We start from the raw sequence: 15,672 nt of genomic DNA on the forward strand, positions 1-15,672 counted from the left end.
GGTTCTAAGAGGCAAGTTTATAGCAATACAATCCTACCTCCAAACAAGAAAAACCTCAAATAAATAATCTAACCTTACACCTAAGGGAACTAGTGAAAGAAGAGCAAACAAAACACAAAGTTAGTAGAAGGAAAGAAATCATAAAGATCAGAGCAGAAATAAATGAAATAGAAACAAAGAAAACAATAGCAAAGGTCAATAAAACTAAAAGCTGGTTCTTTGAGAAGATAAACAAAATTGATAAATCTTTAGACAGACAGATCAAGAAAAAGAGGGAGAGGATTCAAATCAATAAAATTAGATATGAAAAAGGAGAAGCTAAAATGGACACCACAGAAATACAAAGCATCCTAAGAGACTACTACAAGCAACTCTATGCCAATAAAATGGACAACCTGGAAGAAATGGAAAATTTTTAGAAAGGTATAACCTTCCAAGAATGAACCAGGAAGAAATAGAAAATACGAACAGACCAATCACAAGTAATGAAGTTGAAACTGTGATTAAAAATCTTCCAACAAACAAAAGTCCAGAACCAGATGGCTTCACAGGTGAATTCTATCAAACATTTAGAGAAGAGCTAACACCCATCCTTCTCAAACTCTTCCAAAATATTGCAGAGGAAGGAACACTCCCAAACTCATTCTATGAGGCCAGCATCACCCTGATACCAAAACCAGACAAAGATACTACAAAAAAAGAAAATTACAGACCAATATCACTCATGAATATAGATGCAAAAATCCTGAACAAAATAGTAGCAAACAGAATCCAACAACACATTAAAAGGATCATACACCATGATCAAGTGGGATTTATCCCAGGGATGCAAAGATTCTTCAATATACGCAAATCAATCAATGTGATACACCATATTAAAAAACTGAAGAAGAAAAATCATATGATCATCTCAATAGATGCAGAAAAAGCTTTTGACAAAATTCAACACCCATTTATGATAAAAACTCTCCAGAGAGTGGGCATAGAGGGACTCTACCTCAACATAATAAGGGCCATATATGACAAACCCACAGCAAACATCATTCTCAATGGTGAAAAACTGAAAGCATTTCCTCTAAGATCAGGAACAAGACAAGGATGTCCACTCTCACCACTATTAGTCAACATAGTTTTGGGTGTCCTAGCCACAGCAATCAGAGAAGAAAAAGAAATAAAAGGAATCCAGATCAGAAAAGAAGAAGTTAAACTGTCACTCTCTGCAGATGACATGATACTATACAAACAGAAATCTAAAGATGCCACCAGAAAACTACTAGAGCTAATCAATGAGTTTGGTAAAGTAGCAGGATACAAAATTAATGCACAGACATCTCTTGTATTCCTACACACTAACAACGAAAGATCAGAAAGAGTAATTAAGGAGACAATCCCATTCACCACTGCAACAGAAAGAATAAAATACCTAGGAATAAACCTACCTAAGGAGGTAAAGGCATGTACTCAGAAAACTATAAGACACTGTTGAAAGAAATCAAAGATGACACAAACAGAGGGAGAGATATACCATGTTCAATAAGTGGTGCTGGAAATACTGGACAGCTACATGTAAAAGAATGAAATTAGAACACTCCCTAACACCATACACAAAAATAAGCTCAAATGGATTAAAGACCTAAATGTAAGAACGGACACTATAAAACTCTTAGAGGAAAACACAGGAAGAACACAGTTTGACATAAATCACAGCAAGATCATTTTTGACCCACCTCCTAGAGTAATGGAAATAAAAGCAAAAATAAACAAATGGAACCTAATGAAACTTCAAAGCTTTTGCACAGCAAAGGAAACTACAAACAACACGAAAAGACAACCTTCCGAAAGGGAGAAAATATTTGCAAACGAATCAACAGACAAAAGATTAATCTCCAAAATATATAAACAACTCATGCAGCTCTATATTAAAAAAAGAAACAACCCAATCCAAAAATGGGCAGAAGACCTAAATAGACATTTCTCCAAAGAAGACATACAGATGGCCAAGAAGCACATGAAAAGCTGCTCAACATCACTAATTATTAGAGAAATGCAAGTCAAAACTACAATGAGGTATCACCTCACACCAGTTAGAATGGGCATCATCAGAAAATCTACAAACAACAAATGCTGGAGCGGGTGTGGAGAAAAGGGAACCCTCTTGCACCATTGGTGGGCATGTCAATTGATACAGCCACTATAGAGAACAGTATGAAGGTTCCTTCAAAAACTAAAAATAGAATTACCATACGACCCAGCAATCCCACTATTGGGCATATTCCCAGAGAAAACCACATTTCAAAAAGATACATGCACCCCAGTGTTCATTGCAGCACTATTTACAATAGCCAGGTCATGGAAGCAACCTAAATGCCTGTCGACAGATGAATGGATAAAGGAGTTGTGGTACATATATACAATGGAATGTTACTCAGCCATAAAAAGGAACGAAATTGGGTCATTTGTAGAGACATGGATGGAACTAGAGACTGTCATACAGAATGAAGTAAGTCAGAAAGAGAAAAACAAATATCATATATTAATGCATATATGTGGAATCTAGAAAAACGGTACAGATGAACTGGTTTGCAAGGCAGAAACAGAGACACAGATGTAGAGAACAAATGTATGGACACCAAGGGGGGAAAGTGGCAGCAGGGGTGGTGGTTGGATGTATTGGGAGATTGGGATTGACATATGTACACTAATATGTATAAAATAGATAACTAATAAGAACCTGCTGTGTAAAAAATAAATAAATAAATAAAATTCAAAAAAATTTTAACAAAACTAAGCCAACTGATTAAATATATCATTACAAGAAATGATTTTGGTGACTGAATGAACAATAAAGACGTAAAAAAAAAAAATTAGGAAGAGTGGTGAACTTCAGAACCTAGATTCCATAATACTACCAGGATAATTTATCTTTGAGGGCTTTTGGTGGGGAAGGAGTATTGGGGTTTCACTCTTCTTTTGCTGTCATTGGCCCTTGCTTCTTACCCCACTGATGCCAGTAAAAAAGTGTAGTACTTTCTTGGAGACATTTAACTTGGGTGAGAAATTAAAGCTGAATTATCTTATGTGGATAAAGATAGAGATAGGCAGAAAATTAGTAGTAGTAAAAATATTGTCAGTAGAAAATTATCAGGGGAAACCAGCTTGAATCTGAGAAATATCCCTGTGTGTAGGCTTTGCTAAAGCCATGGAACTATTTCCAATGTTAGGAGGTGAGGAGGTCTAAAAGGCTACCACCTGACATGTTAGGCAGTGGGCACTGGGGTAGGGGGGAATGTCTTGGTATATCCCTTAGAGCTTCAGTGTGAGAGGATTTCATGAATCTGAGTATATTTTCCTGAAGGAAATTACCACCTATACATACCTAGTAGCTGGCAACAAAAGGTGATGGAAAATAATAAGTTCAGTGCATGAGTAGGTAATGAAGAGAGATATTCCATCCCCCCCCCATGAGAGTTCAATTCTTTTTTATTAAGACAATTTTATGTAGTCAATCTAGGTGTAGAATGTAATTTATATTTACTAACTTTCTATCTGTTCTCTAATATGGTCTGGGAATTAATTCATCCAGTATGGATAACATTATAAAGGGAAACCATTTTGAGTTTTAAATAACTGATTTAAAATGGGATTTCATAAATATTAATAATTGTAATAACTGTCACTTGAATACTTACTAAGTCTCTTATGCTCTGCCATGCCTTGTACATGTGTCACCTCTTTTTGGGCTTACAAAGAACCAACAAGGTTAGTATTAGCGTCCCCATTTTATACAGGAAACAGAGGCTCAGAATGTTAAATCACATGCTCATATTTGCACAGCTAGCAAAAGGCAGAACCAGGAGTCATACTCAGTCTGATTCTAAGGCGTACCTTCTTAACCTCTAAATTGTCTTATGAACAGCCAATGAACATTTTAAACTTTGAGACATAAAACCCCTTTCAGAATATAGGTCTCCTCCTGAGACTAAATATAAATATGTACATTGACAGATAATTTCCAGGACATGTAGGCATACATGCTGCCAACCCCCATCCCCATTATTAATCCCATGTTTACTCATATAAATACTAGAATTGAGAAGCCAGAAAACTGACCAAATCCTGTAGAGAATTAGGAAGAAATATGAAAATTGCAATAAAAAGACTTCTAAGGGCTTATCGCACAAAAAAACAAGTATTAAAAGAAAAAAGGTGGGGTACTGAATTTTTGAAAGTAATCATATATTCTGTAACAAGAAGTATGGAGTTCAATGCAACAAAACTTCAAATACAGTACCTATCATTAAACATCACCGAAATTTTATTGTGAAAGATTTCTCTTCCCCTTAATCTTCTCCCGGTCCCACCTCACCCTATTCATCCCTTCCCTTGTCTCCTGCCTTTAGGGCCTCAAATACTTATTTAGTGCATACTATGTCCCCTGCACTGTTTTGGCTGTTTGTGATATACCAGAAAAAAAAAAAGAAACCAAAAAACAGAACACCAGGACAAAATGAAAATCACTGTCCTCAAGGAGCCTATATTTTAGTGGGAGGACACAGATGATAAAAATGATATAACAGTAAGTGATAAATGCTATTAAAAAAAATAGGGCAAGTATGGAGCTATGTGAATGACAGAGGCAGGTTGTCATTTTAAATGGGATGGTCAGGATAGCCCTCATTGAGAAAAGCATACTTAAGCAAAGCTTTAAAGGAGGTGAGGGAGTTAACCAAGTAGCTTTCAGAGGAAAGACTGTTCTAGACAGAGGAACAGCCAGTGAATAGGCCCAAGGCAGGAGTGTGCTTGATGAGCTTAAAGCAAGGAAGGAGACTGTGTGGCTGAATGGAGTGAGTGAGGGAGTAGAAACAGGAGATAAGGTCAAAGAGATAATGGAAACCAAAACATATAGGGTCAAGTTGGCCTCATAAGGTCTTTGATGTTTACACTGAGAAAAATGGATAGCCAATGTAAGATTTTGAGAGTGACATGATCTGACAGGATTTTTTTTAAACATCTTTCTTGGAATATAATTGCTTTACAATGGTGTGTTAGTTTCTGCTGTATAACAAAGTGAATCAGCTACACATATATATATATATATCCCAAGATCTCCTCCCTCTTGTGTCTCCCTCCCACCCTCCTTATGCCACTCCTCTAGGTGGTGACAAAGCACCAAACTGATTTCCCTGTGCTATGTGGCTGCTTCCCACTAGCTATCTACTTTACATTTGGTACTGTATATATGTCCATGCCACTCTCTCACTTTGTCCCAGCTTACACTTCCCCCTCCCCGTGTCATCAAGTCCATTCTCTAGGTCTCCATCTTTCTTCCTGTCCTGTACCTAGGTTCATCAGAACTTTTTTTTTTTTTTTAGATTCCATATATATGTGTTAGCATATGGTATTTGTTTTTCTCTTTCTGACTTACTTCACTCTGTATGACAGACACTAGGTCAATCCATCTTACTAAAAATAGTTCAATTTCACTTCTTTTTATGGCTAATATTCCATTGTATTTATGTGCCACATCTTCTTTATCCATTCACCTGTGGATGGACACTTAGGTTGCTTCCATGTCCTGGCTATTGTAAATAGTGCTGCAAAGAACACTGTGGTACATGACTCCTTTTGAATTATGGTTTTCTCAGGGTATATATACCCAGTAGTGGGATTGCTGGGTCATATGGTACTTCTATTTTTAGGTTTTGAAGGAACCTCCATACTGTTCTCCATAGTGGCTGTATCAATTGACATTACCACCAACAGTGCAAGAGGGTTCCCTTTTCTCCACACCCTCTCCAGCATTTATTGTTTGTAGATTTTTAGAGGATGACCATTCTGATGGGTGTGAGGTGATACCTCATTGTAGTTTTGATTTGTATTTTGCTAATGATTAGTGATGTTGAGCATCCTTTCATGTGTTTGTTGGCAATCTCTATATCTTCTTTGGAGAAATGTCTATTTAGGTCTTCTGCCCATTTTTGGATTGGGTTGTTTGTTTTCTTGATATTGAGCTGCATGAGCTGCTTGTATATTTTGGAGATTAATCCTTTGTCAGTTGCTTCGTTTACAAATGTTTTCTCCATATCTGAGGGTTGTCTTTTTGTCTTGTTTATGGTTTCCTTTGCTGTGCAAAAGCTTTTAAGTTTCATTAGCTCCCATTTGTTTATTTTTGTTTTTATTTCCATTTCTCTAGGAGGTGGGCCTAAAAGGACCTTGTTGTGATTTATGTCATAGAGTGTTCTGCCTATGTTCTTCTGTAAGTGTTTTATAGTGTCTGCCCTTACATTTAGGTCTTTAATCCATTTTGAGTTTATTTTTGTGCATGGTGTTAGGGAGTGTTCTAATTTCATTCTTTTACATGTAGCAGTCCAGTTTTCCCAGCACCACTTATTGAAGAGACTGTCTTTTCTCCACTGTATATTCTTGCCTCCTTTATCAAAGATAAGGTGACCATATGTGTGTGGGTTTATCTCTGGGCTTTCTATCCCGTTCCATTGATCTATATTTCTGTTTTTGTGCCAGTACCATACTGTCTTGATTACTGTAGCTTTGTAGTATAGTCTTAAGTCTAGGAGCCTGATTCCTCCAGCTGCATTTTTCTTTCTCAAGATTGCTTTGGCTGGGCTTCCCTGGTGGCACAGTGGTTAGGAATCTGCCTGCCAATGCAAGGCACACAGGTTCGAGCCCTGGCCCGGGAAGATCCCACATGCTGCAGAGCAACTAAGCCCATGCACCACAGGCTGAGCTCTAGAGCCTGCAAGCCACAACTACTGAGCCCACATGCCACAACTACTGAAGCCTGCACGCTTAGAGTCTGTGCTCTGCAACAAGCCACGACAATGAGAAGCCCGTGCACCGCAACAAAGAGTAGCCCCTGCTCACTGCAACTAGAGAAAGCCTGCACACAGTAACGAAGACCCAACACAGCCAAATATAAATAAATAAATTTACTGGGGGAAAAAAAAAAGACTGCTTTGGCTATTCAGGGTCTTTTGTGTTTCCATACAAATTGTGAATTTTGTTCCATTTCTGTGAAAAATGCCATTGGTAGTTTCATAGGGATTGCATTGAATCTGTAGATTGTTTTGGGTAGTATAGTCATTTTCACAATGTTGATTCTTCCCATCCAAGAAAGTGGTACATCTCTCCATCTGTTTGTATCATCTTTAATTTCTTTCATCAGTGTCTTATAGTTTTCTGCATACAGGTCTTTTGTCTCCCTAGGTAGGTTTATTCCTAGGTATTTTATTCTTTTTGTTGCAGTGGTAAATGGGAGTGTTTCCTTAACTTCTCTTTCACATTTTTCATCATTAGTGTATAGAAATGCAAGAGACTTCTGTGCATTAATTTTGTATCCTGCTACTTTACCAAATTCATTGATCAGCTCTAGTAGTTTTCTGGTAGCATCTTTAGGATTCTCCATATATAGTTATCATGTCATCTGCAAAGAGTGACAGTTTTACTTCTTCTTTTCTGATTTGGATTCCTTTTATTTCTTTTTCTTTTCTGATTGCCGTGGCTAAAACTTCCAAAACTATGTTGAATAATAGTGGTGAGAGTGGGCAACCTTGTCTTGTTCCTGATCTTACAGGAAATGGTTTCAGTTTTTTACCATTGAGAATGATGTTGGCTGTAGGTTTGTCATATATGTCCTTTATTATGTTGAGGTAGGTGACCTGATAGGATTAAATGAATTGCCCTTACTCTGGCTGCTCTGCTAAGACCATACTGTAGTGGAAAAGGGTAGAAGCAAGGAAATAAGTTAGGAGGCTTTACAATAATCCAGGTGAGAAAGAGTGACAGATCATAAGTAGAACTAAGAAATAGTTAAATTCTGAAAGTAGTTTGTAATATAAGCATTTAATTCTATATATTTCCCTCTAAGCACTGCTTTAGCTGTATCCCATAAATTGATGTGCCGTGTATTGTTTTCATTGAATTCAAAATGATTCCTAATTTCCTCTGTGATTTCCTCTTTTGACCCATGGGTTATTTAGAAAAAATTAGTTTTATTTTTTAATATTTAGAAACATTCTAGATATCTTTCTGTTCATGATTTCTAGTTTAATTCTGTTAAAGTCCCAAACATACTTTATACAATTTCAATTCATTTAAATGTATTAAGGTTGTATGACCCAGAAGATGATCTATCTTGGAGACAGACTCATCCACCAGAGGGCAGACAGCAGATGCAATAAGAACTACAGTTCTACAGCCTGTGGAATGAAAACCACTTTCACAGAAAGACAGACAAAATGAAAAGGCAGAGGACTCTGTACCAGATGAAGGAACAAGATAAAACCCCAGAAAAACAACTAAATGAAGTGGAGACAGGCAACCTTCCAGAAAAAGGCAACCTTCCAGAACAAGATTCAGAATAATGATAGTGAAGATGATCCAGGACCTCGGAAAAAGAATGGAGGCAAAGATCAAGACGATGTAAGAAATGTTTAACAAAGAACTAGAAGAATTAAAGAACAAACAAACAGAGATGAACAATACAATAAGTGAAATGAAAACAACACTAGAAGGAATCAATAGCAGAATAACTGAGGAAGAAGAACAGATAAGTGACCTGGAAGACAGAATGATGGAATTCACTGCTGCAGAACAGAATAAAGAAAAAAGAATGAAAACAAATGGAGACAGCCTAAGAGACCTCTGGGACAACATTAAATGCAACAACATACGCATTATAAGGGTCCCAGAAGGAGGAGAGAGAGAGAAAGGACCAGAGAAAATATTTGAAGAGATTACAGTCGAAAACTTCCCTAACATGGGAAAGGAAATAGCCACCCAAGTCCAGGAAGAGCAGAGAGTCTCAGGAAGGACAAACCCAAGGAGAAACACGCCGAGACACATAGTAATCAAATTTACAAAAATTAAAGACAAAGAAAAATTATTAAAAGCAACAAGGGAAAAATGACAAATAACATACAAGGGAACTCCCATAAGGTTAACAGCTGATTTCTCAGCAGAAACTCTATAAGCCAGAAGGGCGTGGCATGACATATTTAAAGTGATGAAAGGGAAGACCCTACAACAAGGATTACTCTACCTGGCAAGGATCTCATTCAGATTTGATGGAGAAATCAAAAGCTTTTCAGACAAGCAAAAGCTAAGAGAATTCAGCACCACCAAACCAGCTCTACAACAAATGCTATAAGAACTTCTCTAAGTGGGAAAGAAGAGAAGAAAAGGACCTACAAAAACAAACCTAAAACAATTAAGAAAATGGTAATAGGAACATACATATCAATAATTACCTTAAATGGGAATGGATTAAATGCTCCAACCAAAAGACACAGGCTCGCTGTATGGATACAAAAACAAGACCCATATATATGCTGTCTACAAGAGATCCACTTCAGACCTAGGGACACATACAGACTGAAAGTGAGGGGATGGAAAAAGATAATCCATGCAAATGGAAATCAAAAGAAAGCTGGAGTAGCAATACTCATATCAGATAAAATAGACTTTAAAATAAAGAATGTTACAAGAGACAAGGAAGGACACTACATAATGATCCAGGGATCAATCCAAGAAGAAGATATAACAATTATAAATATATATGCACCCAACATAGGAGCACCTCAATACATAAGGCAACTGCTAACAGCTCTAAAAGAGGAAATCAACAGTAACACAGTAATAGTGGGGGACTTTAACACCTCACTTACACCAATGGACAGATCATCCAAAATGAAAATAAGTAAGGAAACACAAGCCTTAAATGACACAATAGACCAGATAGATTTAATTTATATTTATAGGACATTCCATCCAAAAACAGCAGATAACACTTTCTTCTCAAGTGCGCACGGAACATTCTCCAGGATAGATCACATCTTGGGTCAACAATCAAGCTTTGGTAAATTTAAGAAAATTGAAATCATATCAAGCATCTTTTCCAACCACAACGCTGTGAGATTAGAAGTAAATTACAGGGGAGAAAACCGTAAAAAACACAAACACATGGAGGCTAAACAATACGTTAGTAAATAACCAAGAGATCACTGAAGAAATCAAAAAATACCTAGAGACAAATGACAATGAAAACACGATGATCCAAAACCTATGGGATGCAGCAAAAGCAGTTCTAAGAGGCAAGTCTATAGCAATACAAGCCTACCTCAAGAAACAAGAAACAACTCAAATAAACAATCTAACATTACACCTAAAGGAACTAGAGAAAGAACAAACAAAACCCAAAGTTAGCAGAAGGAAAGAAACCATAAAGATCAGAGTAGAAATAAATGAAATAGAAACAAAGAAAACAATAGCAAAGATCAATAAAACTAAAAGCTGGTTCCTTGAGAAGATAAACAAAATTGATAAACCATTAGCCAGACTCATCAAGAAAAAGAGGGAGAGGATTCAAATCAATAAAATTAGAAACGTAAAAGAAGTTACAACAGACACCGCAGAAATACAAAGCATCCTAAGAGACTACTACTAGTAAGTCTATGCCAATAAAATGGACAACCTGGAAGAAATGGACATATCCTTAGAAATGTATAACCTTCTAAGAATGAACCAGGAAGAAATAGAAAATATGAACAGACCAATCACAGGTAATGAAATTGAAACTGTGATTAAAAACCTTCCAACAAACAAAAGTCCAGAACCAGATGGCTTCACAGGTGAATTCTATCAAACATTTAGAGAAGAGCTAACCACCCATCCTTCTCAAACTCTTCCAAAAATTGCAGAGAAGGAACACTCCCAAACTCATTTTAGGAGGCCACCATCACCCTGATACCAAAACCAGACAAAGATACTACAAAAAAAGAAAATTACAGACCAATATCACTCATGAATATAGATGCAAAAATCCTCAACAAAATACTACAAACAGAATCCAACAACACATTAAAAGGATCATATACCATGACCAAGTGGGATTTATCCCAGGGATGCAAGGATTCTTCAATATAGTCAAATCAATCAATGTGATACACCATATTAACAAACTGAAGAAGAAAAACCATATGATCATCTCAATAGATGCAGAAAAAGCTTTTGACAAAATTCAACACCCATTTATGATAAAAACTCTCTAGAAAGTGGGCATAGAGGGAACCTACCTCAACATAATAAAGGCCATATACAACAAACCCACAGCAAACATCATTCTCAATGGTGAAAAACTGAAAGCATTTCCTCTAAGATCAGGAACAAGACAAGGATGTCCACTCTCACCACTATTAGTCAACATAGTTTTGGGTGTCCTAGCCACAGCAATCAGAGAAGAAAAAGAAATAAAAGGAATCCAGATCAGAAAAGAAGAAGTTAAACTGTCACTCTCTGCAGATGACATGATACTATACAAACAGAAATCTAAAGATGCCACCAGAAAACTACTAGAGCTAATCAATGAGTTTGGTAAAGTAGCAGAATACAAAATTAATGCACAGACATCTCTTGTATTCCTACACACTAACAACGAAAGATCAGAAAGAGTAATTAAGGAGACAATCCCATTCACCATTGCAACAGAAAGAATAAAATACCTAGGAATAAACCTACCTAAGGAGGTAAAGGCATGTACTCAGAAAACAATAAGACACTGTTGAAAGAAATCAAAGATGACAGAAACAGAGAGAGAGATATACCATGTTCTTGGATTGGAAGAATCAACATTGTGAAAATGACTGTACTACACAAAGCAATCTACAGATTCAATGTAATCCCTATCAAATTACCAATGGCATTTTTTACAGAACTAGAACAAAAAATCTTAAAATTTGTATGGAGACATGAAAGACCCCGAATAGCCAAAGCAGTCTTGAGGGAAAAAAACAGAGCTGAAGGAATCAGACTCCCTGACTTCAGACTATACTACAAAGCTACAGTAATCAAGACAGTATGGTACTGGAACAAAAACAGAAATATAGATCAATGGAACAGGATAGAAAACCCAGAGATAAACCCACACACCTATGGTCAACTAATCTATGACAAAGGAGGCAAGGATATACAATGGAGAAAAGACAGTCTCTTCAATAAGTGGTGCTGGGAAAACTGGACTGCTACATGTAAATGAATGAAATTAGAACACTCCCTAACACCATACACAAAAATAAACTCAAAATGGATTCGAGACCTAAATGTAAGACTGGACACTATAAAACTCTTAGAGGAAAACATAGGAAGAACACTCTTTGACATAAATCACAGCAAGATAATTTTTGATCCACCTCCTAGAGTAATGGAAATAAAACCGAAAATAAACAAATGGGACCTAATGAAACTTAAAAGCTTTTGCAAAGCAAAGGAAACTACAAAGAAGACGAAAAGACAACCCTCAGAATGGGAGAAAATATTTGCAAACAAATCAACGCACAAAGGAGTAATCTCTAAAATATATAAACCACTCATGCAGCTCAATATTAAAAGAACAAACAACCCAATCCAAAAATGGGCAGAAGACCTAAATAGACATTTCACCAAAGAAGACATACAGATGGCCAAGAAGCACATGAAAAGCTGCTCAACATCACTAATTATTAGAGAAATGCAAGTCAAAACTATAATGAGGTATCACCTCACACTAGTTAGAATGGGCACCATCAGAAAATCTACAAACAGCAAATGCTGGAGAGGGTGTGGAGAAAAGGGAACCCTCTTGCACTGTTAGTGGGAATGTAAATTGATACAGCCACTGTGGAGAACAGTATGGAGGTTCCTTAAAAAACTAAAAATAGAATTAGCATATGACCCAGCAATCCCACTACTGGGCATATTCCCAGAGAAAACCATAATTCAAAAGGAGTTATGTACCACAATGTTCATTGCAGCACTATTTATAATAGCCAGGTCATGGAAGCAACCTAAATGCCCATCGACAGATGAATGGATAAGGAAGATGTGGTACATATATACAGTGGAATATTACTCAGCCATAAAAAGGAACGAAATTGGGTCATTTGTAGAGACGTGGATGAATCTAGAGACTGTCATACAGAGTGAAGTAAGTCAGAAAGAGAAAAACAAATATCGTATATTAACTCATATATGTGGAACCTAGAAAAATGGTACAGGTGAACCGGTTTGCAGGGTAGAAATTGAGACACTGATATAGAGAACAAACGTATGGACACCAAGGGGGGAAAGTGGCGTGGGTGGGTTGGGGGTGGGGGTGTGGTGTGATGAATTGGGAGATTAGGATTGACATGGATACACTAACATGTATAAAATGGATAACTAATAAGAACCTGCTGTATAAAAAAATAAATTAAATAAAATGCAAAAATTCAAAAAAATGAAAAAACACTGGTAAAAAAGAAGATGGTCTATCTTAGTGAATGTTCCTTTTGAACTGGAAAACAATGTCTATTCTACAGTTGTTGGGTGGAGTGTCCTACAATTACTAATTAAGTCAAGTTGTCAATAATGTTTAGGTCTTTTATATCCTGAACATACTTTCTATTTGTCCTATCAATTGCTGAGAGAGGAGTGTTGATCTCCAACCATAATTGTGCCCTTTTATCATTATGTAATGCTCCTCTTTATCTCTGGTAATATTTATTATTCAAAGTCTACTTTGTCAGTTATAAACATAGCTGCTCAGCTTTCTTTTGGTTAGTATTTTCATAGTATATATTTTCCCATCTCTTTACTTTTAACTTATCTGTGTTCTATATTTCAAATGGGTTTCTTGGAGACAGCATATAGTTGAGTCTTGCTTTCTTAGCCAATCTGGCATTCTGGGCCTTTAGATGGTGTGTTTATTTCATTTACATTTAATATAATTATTCCATGGTTAGATCAAACTCTTGCTAGCTGTTTTCTAATGTTTTATCCGTTCTTTGTTTCTTTTTTCCTTTTTCTGCCTTCTTTTGAATTCAGAGTGTTGTTTTTATTCTAGTTTATTTCTACTATGGGCTTTTACCTTTTTATAAAAAGGTCTGTGGTTGTTATATGTTTTAAAATATATGTTTAATTAATCAAGATCTAGCTTAAAACCATATTACATCACTTCAAATGTAGTGTAAGGACCTTAAAACAGTATATGTCTAATATTTAAAAAATATATACAATGCATACATATAACTTAATCACTTTGCTGTAAAGCAGAAATTAACACAACATTGTAAATCAACTATACTTCAATAAAAGTACTGAAAAAAATAGTATATGACCAATTGCTCCCTTGCATCTGCTTTTGTCAGACTTATGTTTACATTTGCAATAAATATATAATACATTACTACTGTTTTTGCTTTAGATAGTTATCTCTTGAAGGAACTAAAATAAGAAAAATTAATTTTATATTACCTTGTTTTACTCCATTTCCCATACTCTTCATTTCTTGATGTAGATCCAGGTTTATGGTTGGTCTCATATTCCTTTTTGCCTGAGGAACTTCCTGAATTCTGAATATATTTTGAAGGTAGAGCCAATGAGGTTTCCAGACGTATTGGATATAGCCTTTGAGAGAAAGCAAAGTCAAGTATGACCTCAATGCTGATAAATCAAAATAACAGCACCAAATAATTTTTCAAAAATGCATTTAGGGGGACTTCCCTGGTGGTCCAGTGGGTAAGACTCCAAGCTCCCATTGCAGGGGTCCCGGGTTTGAACCCTGGTCGGGGAACTAGATCCCACATGCATGCTGCAAGCTAAGAAGCCCACGTGCCACAACTAAGACATGGAGCAGCCTAATATTTTTTAAAAATTAAAAACTTAAAAAAATGCATTTAGGAAGAGATACTAGTGTGAAAACAAATTCAACTCTAAAAGAATACAACTTGATACACCTAATGTATTTTATAATCTGATATCTGCCATGGATTTTTCTGCCTCTCAAAGTTCCAATTTCAAGGATCTGTAGAAGTTCTGGTGGGGGGGAACCATAGATCCTGTCTGTGTGACTCCTATATACATACATATATATATATATATATATATATATATATATATATATATATATATATATACCTACTTTTATTCCTCCTTGTCAACCTGGATGCAAAACTCAATCCCTTCACCAGTTTCAACAAGAAATCTACTCCTCCCACATTTACCAGGTTTCTTCATCTTTCTTTCAATTTCTCATGTGGTCTTTGTTCCCTCTCTATGAAATTGCTTCCTGTGAATTTTGAATTCCTCTTATTTTGTGTAGAATATAAGGATCTCCTACACTCAGCGTTATATACACGAAACTGCTTAAGGAGGTTATCAGAATAAAGGAGGCTTCAGGAGCTGCCTTTCTTAGAAATTTAGGTATATAAATACACAATACTGTTCTAGGTAAAGTTCACCTGGAATTTGCACGCAGGTTTATCAGAAGTGCTCTTGAAAACAGAAGTGCGCTTTGAAGGAGCAAGGGAAGCTAGATTGAGCAAAGGTAGAATTTGAAATGAGATACAGTTGAAACAGTAGTCTCAGCCAATGCCACAGAGATCCCTCAAGAATGAGATGATCCTACAAAGATGTCCCACATTAAGGAATGTACCCCACAACAATCCATCATCAGATATGGCTGCCCCCAGAAACTAGAGCTAAGACTTGAGCATGGCAGTTTCCTTCAGCTGAGGGCAATTCCCAGAGTTGGATGCAACTGTAAGTAATCAGTAGTCAATACTCCCAGCATCTGGGACCATGAAGCCTTAACCAGGAAGGGGAATCTAGGAGGTCTCCAAATGCATCCACTACAATCCATCC

General features: G+C 36.5%; 1 long non-coding RNA gene across 1 annotated transcript in view; it reads right to left on the bottom strand.

The window, feature by feature from the left end:
• The window catches only part of LOC133099286 (uncharacterized), a 137,110-nt gene that overhangs the window by 113,682 nt on the left and 7,756 nt on the right, over positions 1-15,672 (bottom strand). Inside the window, exon 2 of the long non-coding RNA XR_009702314.1 lies at positions 14,284-14,436. This is a non-coding gene — a long non-coding RNA (uncharacterized LOC133099286). The remainder of the gene's footprint in view (positions 1-14,283; positions 14,437-15,672) is intronic.

This window comes from Eubalaena glacialis, chromosome 1 (assembly GCF_028564815.1).
Source record: "Eubalaena glacialis isolate mEubGla1 chromosome 1, mEubGla1.1.hap2.+ XY, whole genome shotgun sequence".
NCBI lineage: Eukaryota > Metazoa > Chordata > Mammalia > Artiodactyla > Balaenidae > Eubalaena > Eubalaena glacialis.